This window comes from Lissotriton helveticus, chromosome 6, assembly GCF_964261635.1.
Source record: "Lissotriton helveticus chromosome 6, aLisHel1.1, whole genome shotgun sequence".
In the NCBI taxonomy this organism is placed as follows: domain Eukaryota; kingdom Metazoa; phylum Chordata; class Amphibia; order Caudata; family Salamandridae; genus Lissotriton; species Lissotriton helveticus.
Window position 1 is genome coordinate 2,106,471,408 of NC_136067.1, and position 13,324 is coordinate 2,106,484,731.

Here is a 13,324-nt window from a genome sequence, read left to right on the forward strand (position 1 = left end):
GAAAAATAAAACTAGGATTAAAAGAATGGAATATTAATGGTTTGGTCATTGAATGTGTAAAATCGTACAAATACTTAGGAATCACATTTGATGATAGAATGTCATATAGGCAGCACTTTAATAACCTTGAAGTTATGGGAACATCAATATCATTTGCTTTTAGAAAACTGAGAGATAAGCTATTATGTCCAAATTATGATCATCTGCTGAAGGTTATGAAAGCAAAGTTAATTCCATCTTTGGATTATGGTTCCATTATTTTTCGCGGAAAAGACGTAAAAATTCTTGATGACATTGAATTAAGTACATGCAAATCAATTTTGTAGGATTCTCAGATATATTAGTCGTGCCAATATAAGACTAGAATTTGGTCTAAAAAAACTGATTTTGGCCCAACAATCTACATTTCTAAAGTCCTCATTGACATTGTCTTGTGCTGAAGACTGTTCTCTTGCAAATCAGTGTTGGCTTGAGATAATGAGAAGTGAATATGCGAGTAGTTGGCAAATTTATTTAAATGATTGTCCAAATTTAGTAGACGAAGTAAGGAGTAAAGTGGTTTATAAAAAATCAATCAACTAATCAGCTATTTTATTGTCAACTATGATGGATAAAGATGAATTAAGGGAAAAAAATCATCTATGGTCAATTGGTAACTCCTTTGGTAAACTGGTTCCCCAACCTTATTTGTTGTTTCATTTAAAACCTTTAATTAAGAATAAATTTATGTTATTGTGGTTTGGGAGATATCCAACTAAAGATGGAATACCAAAATGGGAGAACAAGTGGCCCTCCAACCTATGTAGGGTATGTGGGTCTTGTGAGGAAACCCTAGTGCATATAGTAACCTTATGCCCCAAAATTGCTAGAACAGCGGAGGACCATCTTAAAGTCCATTTTTTTTGTTGAAAACAGATTTTATTTGTCTTAGGTCACATATAATGCATAGCTCCGGAGCCCGGAGTCTTCGGCACACATCAATATATCAGCAATATAATCTTAGACATTTTGTTCCTAAACCAACAACACTCCCCCCTCCCCCTCCCTCCGTTTGTGCCGATGTTGCCACTTATTTACAAAGACAAATCTGGTAGTCACATGCCCAGTCTAGCGAAACACTCCCTCCTTTCCACTCATGAGCCACCTGTCATATCTTCGGAAGGGCGTCCCTCTCAGGCGGCGGGTCCAGGTCCAACGCTCGATAGTCCGCCCATCTCTTCCAGATGTTATAATGCTTACGAGGGCACCCCCTGGCTATAAACACAGGTTGCTCAAGACCCATACAGAAGTGCATCCCATTTTTCCATGTCGCTAACGGCGGAGCTTGAGGCGCCTTCCACACCTTGGCAATGTCCCTCTTTGCCAGCGTAAAGCCCAACAATAGCAGGTGGCGCTTGTACCTATTGCCCCCTATCCCCTCCTTCACATGCAACAAAGTTAATTTCGGCGTGCGTGGGAGCTCCCACCCCATGACCTCTGACATACATGCAAACACCCCACTTCAGAATCCCTGCAATCCCGAACACCCCCAAACTGTGTGCATTAGTGTACCCTCCTCCACGCCACAGCGGAGGCAATCGGGGAAGCTGATCATGCCCGCCCTCCATAGGCGCTCTCGGGTGAAGAATGTGCGTTGTAGGTATTTAAATTGAATCAGGCGTAAGCGCGTGGAGATTGCTGCTCCCCTTTGGCTAGCTTCTGCCTCTGCCCAGTCCTCATCCTCTAAGTCCCCCATGTCTTCTCCCCACGCAGTCCTAAGTCTGTGAAGGTCAGTGGAGCAGTGGTGCACCAGTGTTTGATAAACGCGTGACATTTTCTTGTCCGGGAGCTCGCCCATAAAAACCTTTGCCTCTAGCGGGCTAAATTCAGGGAGAGGCCCTATGTCAGTCAGGTAGGGCATCAGCGCGTGCCTAAACTGCAGGTATTTAAAGAATTGGGAATGTGGCATCCCGTATTCATCCTGTAAGTTCTGAAAGGACTTCAGGGTACATCCTGTTATGACATTGCCTAATGAGGAAATCCCTATCACGTCCCAGCCCCCAAAACCCCGCAGGGCATTCAGATCGGGAAAACGACCATTTCGCTAAAGGGGAGTCTCCTGAGTCAGCACGTTCCACCACCCCATTCTACCCAAAACTTGCCTCCAGACATAAAAGACCACCTGCGTGGCGGACGGAAGACACTTCCGAAATGGTGCGGAATACAACAGGGCGTTTACAGACTCAGAGCTCATTAAGTGCCGCTCCAATGCATAGGCCGGATCTCCCCTATCCCCATACCACCACTCATTGAGTACCAGCAGGTGCGCCGCCTGATAATCGGAGAGAACATCAGAAGTAGCAAGCCCCCGTGTATGTGGATAAAAACATTTTCGCAGACCCACCCGTGCAGTCCCCCCCTCCCACAAGAACCCACCCAACGCCGAGTTGACCTGCTGAAACCAACGGGGCGGAATCCGGAAGGGATGATTTTGTAGTTGGTACAATAAACGGGGAAGCGCCACCATTTTAAAAATAGCTGATCTGCCATAGATCATTAGAGGCATGCAAGACCAAACCTTCAAGTCTTCGCGCGTGCGGTCCCATACCGGAGTGAGGTTGTGATCGCGGGAGGCAGTAACCTCTTCCGACAAGTACACCCCCCAAGTATTTCATCCCTCCGGTTGCCAGCTGCAGTCCAGAAGCCCATGTGCCCACCCGCCACCGACCCCCCAGGACTCACAACGTCTATTTACCCGGATTTATATGTAGGCCGGAGGTTTCACCAAAAATCTGCAAGATACGAAGCAGCCGCGGTCCCGAACTGTCCAGGTCTGTAATGAAAAACAAGACGTCATCGGCATATAATGCTATTTTGTCGGTGAGGCCCGGTGTCCACCTAAAACCCCTGAGCTGGGCGTCTATGCGGACCCACGCCGCCAAGGGCTCCATGGCAAGTGCAAAGAGATAGGGGGAGAGGGGACAACCCTGCCGAGTGCCCCTCCGGACCGGGAATGAGCGCAAAATCGCTCCCCCCACTCGCACTGACACCGTAAGGTCCGTGTACAATAACTGTAGATATGACATGAATCGTGGATCAAAATTAAGGTGCAGCAGCAGGGCAAATAAATAAATCCAGCTCAGGGAATCAAATGCCCTGTCCATATCCGCTAGGAATAATGCACCTGCTCCCCCAATCTCTCCCAGGCCGAGATCGCAATTAAAGTCCATTTTTAATGAATTGAGAGTAAGATCTTGTAGAAACGCAATTATTTTAAGTTTAAGTGGAGCTACCACCCGTCTCATTTACCGATTGTTAAGTTTATTTTTATAGCTGAAAAGAAACTTTGCAATATAGACAATTCAAGTGAAGACATTTTTGCTAGGAAAATTATTTTAAAAGCTGCAATGATTGTCTTGGGTTATGCATTGTCCTCAAACTATGGTTGTTAGGGTTTGATGGCCCAAGTGCGGTTTTTCATATCGGTTTCAAATGTTTTTAGGGAGAGTGTGGGCATTTTGAAGCTTGGTTAAAGTCTATTACTATAAAAGCACTTTATTGCAAATGCCGTTTCTAACGCATCTTCATAATGGTGGGTTGTTTTTCATGTACCTTTTTAATCTAAAAGGTTACTTGACAACTTTAGATGCTAGCACAAGGCACCTTACTTTCTGCTGGTAAATGTTTATTAGCTTAATTCTATTTTATGGTCAAATTTTTCCTAAATGTTATTCCTTTGTGCTTTTTATTTTTATGTGTCTTTGTTTTAAAGTTCTGTATTTTGTGAAATAATGCTGTAGGCACTTTCTTCTAGTAAACCGATTATTTGTAGTCAAACAAACTATGTCATGGCTTAGCTGTGGATCTCGTCTTGGATATAAATGTACACTGTATCTGTATATTTTTAATCTGACTCTGTTTTGGATATGTGCTTTGCTGATTGTAATGATTTTAAGTAATCAACAAATAAATATTTCTTCACAGTCTTCACCCCGTTCCTGCATCCCCGTGTGAAGTCCGACTGCGGGGCGCCCGCATGCATGTGGAAACGAACAGCAGTTAGTGAACGGCACTGCTATCTAAAATGGCGACGTGCGGCCGAGGCCAGTAGAAGCATAGAAAAGAGAGAACTGACCCCGCAAGTAGGACGGAAGCGCTGGACTGCGGAGATGCTGGTGGTCCGCACTGACCCTGTGACACAATCGCTGCTAAGCACAGGGCGTCCGTGGGCGAGACGGTGAGCCCGCTGTTCAGGGTATGTCAGCTGCCTCGGGGTCCGAAGGACAACGGTAGGATGCACTGGCCAGCCAAAGTCCCTCTGCTGATCCCCTGAAGATGGGGCCATGACTGCTGAGGTACTGTAAAGTCGCTGTCCCGGGTTGGAGTTAGGGCGGACAAAACACAGATGTTCACTCATTGCAGAGCGAACACCGCTGAAGCTGTGGCTCCGGAGGACGATTCCCGTTCACAAGGCCCCAAGCACAGTGGCTGTCGTTGCCGAGGGGCACCTCACAGGGCCAAAATAACTGAATCCTTTATTGTGGCCCCGGGGCATCACGGACCAGATGCATGGTGTGCTCCCTGCGAGTGCCCGAGTAAGGACCATAACTATCAGTTTCCCCCCTGCTCAGGGCCGGACTGGCTACCGGGCAGTTTGGAATGGTGCTGAGCTGGGGGCTGATTTCGTTGATGCGGACCTACGTGCACTAGACGAAATTCATTTTGCTTTCATTATTTCGAAGCACACACAGGTCTCCATGAACGAAATCAGCCCTCACTGCAGTATAATCAGCCAGCAGCTCGGCAGCACTCCAAACTGCCCGGTAGTCAGTCCGGCCCTGCCCCTGCTGAATGTGGGATCTGTGGTGCAGCTGCTCAGTCATTGCAAGACAAGCACTGCTGAGGCTGCGGCTCCCGGGGATGATCCCCATTCACAAGGCCCAGAGCACAGAGGCTGCCACCACCGAGGGGCGCACCACAGGGCCGAAAATACAGAATCCTACATTGCGATCTTGGGGCATCGCGGGCCAGATGCATGGCGTGCTCCCAGCGAGTGCCTGAGTAAGGACCATACATATCAGAACCCCCCCACCGAGGGACCTGTGGGGCTTGTGTCTTCGCTCAAGCATCAAACTGCAGGCCTGAGCAGACAACAGCAATGAGAAGACCACCCGATAGCTGGCCCCTGGCGATGGGCAGAAGGTAACCTGCCAAGTGCGAGTGTAAAATTCACCAAGCGAATGCAATGGGAAAAACAGACAGACAACAATCCTGCCTCACCTTTGAGGCAAAGAAAGCACCGATGGCTACACAACATGAGCACTCCAACTCCGAACTGGATCCGCCTCCACAGCCCAGGATGGCCCAGGAAGCTACTCTGCTGGCCATGCAACAGAGCCTGCAGTCAAAAGATGGTAAGATCGACGTCTTGAATAGACGCGTGGACAATATGGCCTCTAAATTAGATAAACAAGCTACCTGTCTCACTACAGCGGAGCGAGGCATTTCTGGAGCTGAAGATGATATTCAAGAGCTCAGCCAGAAACAACTGAACAAGGACAAGATCTTGGCTGTTATTTGAGCAAAAAACCAGGACTTGGAGGCACGCTCACCACACAATAATTTACGCATAATGTGTGTCAGAGAGTCCGCAAATACAGCCCGGTTAGAAAAATACATGGAGGAAATGCTAGAAGGTGTATTCGGAAGTGAAGAACTGTCGGCTGAACTAATAGTGGAACGAGCCCATAGATCCCTGAAAGTACGCCCACCTCTAGGGCCCTCCAAGGCCGAATATTGCCAAACTCCTGAATGACAAGGACACGGTCCTGCGCCTCTCGTGTGAAAAAGGTGTCACACAGTATCAGGCAAATGAAGTGTCCTTTTACCCCGACTTTACTGCCGTGGTTCAGGTGGCGCGAAGGGAGTTCGGCCCAGCGATGAAAAAAACTACAGACACTGGGCCTCAAATACGCCATGCTGTATCCAGCTCATCTGAGAGTGGACCACGACCTTCGTCAAACTATGCCTGCCTCCCCAAGGCAGCTATGTACTTCATTAGGACTGTGAGGCATCCCCGCCTTACACCCCGAGTGCCGATGCAGCTACGGCTGACGCCAGAGATAAATTATTTACCCCCAGATTCATCATTGTCTCGTTTTGCGAGTCCTTAATAGCGATTATTAAGGAATCGCTATTAAAGACTCGCCAAACGGGATTCATGTAGAAATCGCAATTTTATTTGCGATTTCTACAGCTTCCTTATTTGCGATTAGCAAATTGCTAATCGCAAATAAGGAATGACTCCCCATTCATTCCTATGGGCCTTTGGGCCCATAGGAATGAATGGGGAGTCATTCCTTATTTGCGATCAGCAATTTGCTAATCGCAAATAAGGATGCGATTTCAAGGGTGCCAGGGGTGTCCAAAGGACACCCTGTAGCACCCCTGAAATGTAAATGTAGACTGATGTTGCACACACACATGTCCAAAGGACATGTGTGTGTGTAACATACAACTTAGAAAAATGCACTAAAGTGCATTTTTCTAAGTTTTCGCTATTTACCACGAAGTCAGACTTCGCAGTAAATAGCGGCCAAAAATAGCGAATTCGCAATTCAAAAATGGTTCATGAATTGCATTTAAGGAATCTCAAATAGAGATTCCTTAAATGCAATTCCTTGCAATTAAGAGAATTCGGTAATTGCGATTTTTGCATTTGGGATGATGAATCCCAAATGCAAAAATAGCGCTCGCAAAGGGCCGGATTCTCAGAATCTGGCCCTTTGCGAGACGATTTTACAATGATGAATCTGGCTGTTAGACTCGAACTAAGGGAAGCCTGTACAGATAAGTCTTTTGAGGAATGACTTGGAACTGGGTGGGCTCTTGTACTAGGCATGTGCTGCGCAGTTATAGAAGAAACAGTCAGGGGCTGGAAGCAATTTAGTGCGGCTATCTGATGGGTTGGCAGATGGGTTCATACTAGGACCCTCTGCATAAAGGCCCTCCACACAACACCATCCTAGTGTTTAGCGGTGATGGAAGCTGTGTACCCCTTAATCTATATCATCTACTGGCCAGGAGCCATTTAGTGTCCTCTCATCAACCTCTGTTGGAACGGAGGGCTGATGGCATCTTGCGGCCCCCGAGAGGGTAAAACCCACTGGGAGCAAATGTGTTCTACTAAATGTTTCAGTCCCCCAGGACCAGAATGCTTTGTAGGATCCAATTGTATTAGTGCACTGTACTGGTATTAGCCTCGGTCAGTTGACGGCGCTGAAGTGGGTGGGAGGAGGGTATGTTATTGTTGTTTTGCTGTTGAGACTGACTGTTTGCCATCTGACACACAACCACACAGATGGGCCTCTCACCATGCGACCCCACATACATTGTGTTAGCATAATATGATAGTGTCGTGTGAGCAGTGACAAGTAACCATCACCTACTCACATGGAACATGCATGGGTTGAATAATCCTAGAAAGGTTAGGCAGGTATTTGCATACTTGGACCGTCACCAGGTACATATTGCATTCATACAAGAAAAGCATCTTACCACGCAGACGATGATTAGCATAAGGACGCGACGGGCACACATGAAACAGGTCTCCTCCTACTTCTCCTACTCCTCCTACTCCAGAGGGGTCCTCATTTTGGTCTGTGGAAGAACCCCCTTCCCCACATTGCTCTCTGAAATATATGATCAGGGAAGGTATGTCATAGGGCAGGGGACATGCAGGGGCACAACACTAACCCTAATCAATGTATAAGGCCCGACACAGACGATCACGAATTCTACACCACTCTCTATACCCAGATATATAAGCTACAACCCTCTACAATTATCTGGGTGGGGGGGGGATATCAACTATCCATTAGACCCAAACATGGACAGACCTACAGGGCCCCCTGGACAGATCAAACAGGCAAGCAGGGCACTTTGGGAGGGTCTGGCGGACTACAAACGTACACTTCTATGGCGGATTTGGCACCCAGAGAGCCGAGAAGGCACGCTCGTCTCAATGGCACACAATATTTGGTCACGACTGGATTACTGGCTGGTGACCAGGCAGGCTAGCACATGGGTGCAAGAAGTATGTCATCTACCCAGGACACTGTCGGACCACTCCCCGGTGCTGCTGTCTCTGGCGCAGCCGACCGGGGCCCGGCCCTTTCAATGGAGGCTTCGGGCTTCTGCTTTATCGGACGCAGTTTTCAGGGTCGATGTTACGACAGCCTTCGAGCAGTACTTTGCTGAAAATAAGGGCTTGGTTGATAAAGCCGGGGCATTGTGGGAGGCGTTTAAAGTCATGATTCATGGGACATCGGGCTGGACTCCAGGCTGGAGTGCTAGAGTCCATACGTTCTCACTTGAAATACCTTGTCTCTCTAGAGGTCGTACGAAGTCACTCCAGAGCCCAAGACACAGGCAGACATAAGAACTCACCAGTCCAAATACGCTGAGGTAGTAGATCAAGAGCTTTGTTATTTGTCGAATCGCTGGTCCGCACAAGCAATATAGAGGGAGGCCGACCTGGGGGCAGCTTGGCAACCCAGATAAGGGGGCCTCAAGACATTCCACAAAAACCTAGTATCACCACTCAGGAAGGGACGCAACATCATGACTCCCGAGCAATCCTGAAATGTTTCGTAGACTTCTACGTCAAACTCTACAGCGAGCGCCCCTCGGCATCTCCACTTGAGACAGATGCAGATCTCAATAACATTGCATTAGCGTACTATCGCCGGGTCAGAGGGAGTATCTGGTCTAGCCGATAACGGAAGAGGTGGTGGGTGAGGCCATCCGCTCGATCCAAACAGGAAATCACCTGGGGGCGACGGTCTCCCAGGTGAGTTTTACAAGATGTACTCAGACCTGCTAGCACCTCACCTACTTGAAATGTTCCAAGAGGCATATGACAGGCAATCTCTACCCTTCCCCCCACTTTCTGGGAGGTGCTGTTAATCATGCTATTGAAACCAGGGAAACCACCTGAAAAAGTGGACTAATATTGCCCGTTGTCACTAATCAACACTGACTTTAAAATAGTAGCAAAAATCATTGCATACCAGCTGCAGCCGTTGCTACGGTCTCTGGTATTGCGGGACCAAGTGGGGTTTATTCCCTCTAGGTCCACTACTCATAATGTTCGCACCCTCTTTGCTGTTATATATGCTGGCTGCAGCAGTTTTCCTGGACGCTCCTAAGGTGTTCAACTCCATACAATGGTCATACATGTTATGTTATGTTATGTTATGATGTATTTGTAGAGCGCACGTTCACCCTGGGGTTTCTTGGCGCTGTGTACCGCTGGGGAACCAGTCCTGGCTTTCCCTGTGAGATGGTCCCTATTGGGCATCCCCAAGGTGAAGCCAGGCATCCCCGGCAGCGAGGGGGCCTTGTGGAGATTAAGCAAGCTATTGCCCAGAGTTGCAGCGTGGGACCCATGGTTAGAGAGGCACCGAGGCGAGATTTATCGAGCCCGCTGACATTGGTCCCGTACCCTGCCGCGTCCGGAATTGAACCCTGGTCCCAGGCTGACCTCTGCTTCTGGGTCTGCCGCCTCTAACCGGTGAGCCACACTTCTCCACACATGTTCACAGTGCTGGTCCGAAAGGGGATGCTATCAGCTTCCCTATCTGGATTCGATTTCTGTGCGCAGACCCCATCGCATGTGTCGCATTAACGCCGTAACCTCCGACCCCATGCCAATATACAGTGGAACGCGGCAGGGCTGCTCACTCTCCCCTTGACACTGGAGCCCCTCGCATGCATTATCAGACAAAAGCACTCGTCTTTGCGCTTATGCCAACATCCCCTAGCCCTCTCACTCTACGGCAGCGATATGGTGGTGTATGTGAGGGAACCTGGTGTAAACCTAGATTTGACAGTCAGGGAGTTTGTCAAGTACAAATGGTATTCTGGTCTAATCATCATTCAGACCAAATCGGTTGTCTTACTGATGATCCCCACCACAACTCCGCATGTGCTAGCGTACCCACTGAATGGTGTACAGAACCCCTAAAATAACTGGGGATCTGGATACATCGCGACCCAGAAGTTGTAATATGTAAAAATCATGAAACAGGCGTCGCAAATCTGTGAGATCAGATATCTTGCTAGATTCATCTTCCCTTCTCACTAGCTGACAGGCTAGCAATCATCAAGATGGTCATGCTACCCAAGTTTTTCTATTTGTTTGTCAACATCCCCATCCCATTAACACAAGATTGTTTTTTAAACATCACAATCTTGCATGCCAACTCTCACATGGGCTGGAAAACAGCCAAGAATCAGATGGCAGACGCTCACACGTCCTTATCTCCGAGGAGGTTTCGCAGCTCTGGAATTTTATCTGTATTACTTGTGTGCTCAGGTCCATTTCACTCACTACTGGTACCCCCCCAACAGTGCATGGCACACACCCCTGTTGAAAAGATGAAACCCACCCGATCCTTCTTACACGATAGTGCGGCCGTCGAGCACCCTAAAGTCTATAAGCCCAGTGTACAGCACAACTAGAGCATGGTAGGCACTCGCTACATGTGCACACAATACTCCACTGTTTGCAATGTCACTACTACTAACACGCCACCCATCCCTATCAATCACGAAGGAGGCAGGGGCACTCACCATATAGCGGGATACGGGGTGAGGACTATGGATGATGCTTTCCCTGCGGGATCTTTTCTCATGCTCACGAGGTTTTGGGGGAGGCAGGAGTGCATCCCATTGCATAGCTTTGTATACTATAGACTAAGGGCAGCAATGAAAGCACTATACTCCTGCTTTCCCCAAGAAGCACCTACGCTGTACTCACTACAGCCTCTGCTCTCACGTGCCAATCAGAAAAACACATTACCAAATTATACAGCTCCTCCCAGGGAGAGAGAGGTGGACCTAAAGACAAGGTCCTTCTGCGACAAAGGAGGAGCTGGAGAAAGCCCTGAGAGCCTGGGAAGAAGCCAGAAGGAAGCAGGCTCAACTGGAGGAAGTAATCACCCCTGAGAGTTGGTAGAAGGAAGAAGGCAGTATCTATTCTAACCCAGAGGTGGACCCTAAGATTGTAGTCCCCTCAGCAAGATCAAGAAAAGTATGCAAGCGACACTAAAGACATATTAAAAATTATTCAAGAAATTAATTTTTATCCGAATTCCGATTTACTCAGGATTCTAGACGCTTAGGCCAAGTATACAAGAATTCCTTCGGGAGGCATCACTAAAGGTTTTAGAGACTTTAGTGAACAAAGTGCCATTGGACTCCATCACACCCATACACTTTGTGCTCAATTGTGCACATATGGTCCTTACCCGAAACTACTTTCAATTTGAGGATCAATTCTACCAACAGACACATGAGACATCAATGGGTAGCACCTTCACACCAAGCATAGCATGTCCCTATGTACACAATTTTGAAACCATACATATCTTTAATAGTGACAACCCCTTCAATACTAATATAAAAATCTGGAAACAATATATTGTTTACATTTTTGTCTCTGTTATGTTATGTTAGTTAGACTTATAATGGGCACAGCTACTCAAGAGTGTCCCGGCGCGAACACTTTATGGGATCAGGAAACTAGCAGATGAAAAGATACGTTTTAAGATTTTTCTTGAAAGCAGACATGTCTTCAATACTGCGTAGAGCCAAGAGAAGTGCATTCCATGCTGCCGCCGTCCTCCGAGTCAGAGACCTGCCTCCCAGCCTCTGAAACTGAAATCGAGGAACAAGTGCTAGCCGGAGGGATGCCGATCGCAGCAGTCTTGAGGGTGCGTAGAATTTGAAACGTTTTTGCAGATAAGAAGGGCCAGTGCCGTGAAGGGCATGGTGGGCTCGAACCAGCGATTTAACCTTGACCCGTTCAGCTACGGGAAGCCAATGTAGCGAGCGCAAATGGTGATGCACGCTATATCTGGAAGGGGAATGAAGCAGAAGCCTCAGAAATTTCCAGATGGAATAACTGGAAATGAGCGAGCCACACTAGCAGGTGTCATATAATGAGCAAGCCACACTAGCAGGTGCCATATAATGAGCGAGCCACACTAGCAGGTGCCATATAATGAGCAAGCCACACTAGCAGGTGTTCTATAATGAGCGAGTCACACTAGCAGGTGCCATATAATGAGCAAGCCACACTAACAGGTGTTCTAGAAATGAGCAAGCCACACTAGCAGGTGCCATATAATGAGCAAGCCACACTAGCAGGAGTCAAATAATGAGCAAGCCACACTAGCAGGTGTTCTATAATGAGCGAGTCACACTTGCAGGTGTTCTATAATCAATCAATCAATCAATCATGCCATTTGTATAGCGCACTACTCACCCGGGAGGGTCTCAAGGCGCTTGGGGGGAGGGGTATGCTACTGCTCGAACAGCCAGGTATTGAGTTGTTTCCTGAAGGCGAGATGGTCCTGGGTCAGCCAAAGGTGGATGGGGAGGGAGTTCCAAGTCTTGGCAGCCAGGTAAGAGAAGGATCTTCCTCCGGCGGTGGCTCTTCGGATGCGTGGTATGGCTGCGAGGGCGAGGCTGGTGGACCGTAGCTGGCGGGTGGGTGTGTAGAAGGTCAGGCGGACGTTGAGGTACTTGGGGCCCAGGTCGTGGAGAGACTTGTGTGCGTGGGTGAGGAGCCGGAACGTGATCCTCGTGTCGACGGGGAGCCAGTGCAGGTTCCTCAGGTGGCTGGAGATGTGGCTGCGTCGGGGGACATCCAGGATGAGTCGGGCGGAGGCGTTCTGGATGCGCTGGAGTCTTTTCTGTAGCTTGGCTGTGGTTCCGGCGTAGAGGGCGTTTCCGTAGTCCAGTCGGCTGGTGACGAGTGCCTGGGTGACAGTCTTCCTGGTCTCGGTCGGGATCCAGCGGAAGATCTTGCGAAGCATACGCAGGGTGTTGAAGCACGATGAGGAGACGGCGTTGACTTGTCTGGTCATCGAGAGGGAGGGGTCCAGGATGAAGCCCAGGTTGCGTGCGTGGTCGCTTGGCTTGGGTGCGGTGCCCAGGGATGGGGGCCACCAGGAGTCGTCCCAGGCGGAGGGCGAAGATCCCAGGATGGGGACTTCCGTCTTGTCCGAGTTCAGTTTCAGGCGGCTGTCCTTCATCCACTCGGCCACGTCTTTCATCCCTTCGTGTAGGCAGGTTCTGGCGGTGCCGGGGTCTCTGGTGAGGGAGAGGATCAGCTGGGTGTCGTCGGCGTAAGAGATGATGTTGAGGTTGTGCTGGCGTGCAATGGCTGCAAGAGGTTTCATGTAGATGTTGAAGAGGGTGGGGCTGAGTGAAGATCCTTGCGGGACGCCGCAGATGACTTCGGTGGCCTTGGAGAGAAACGGGGGGGAGGCGGACT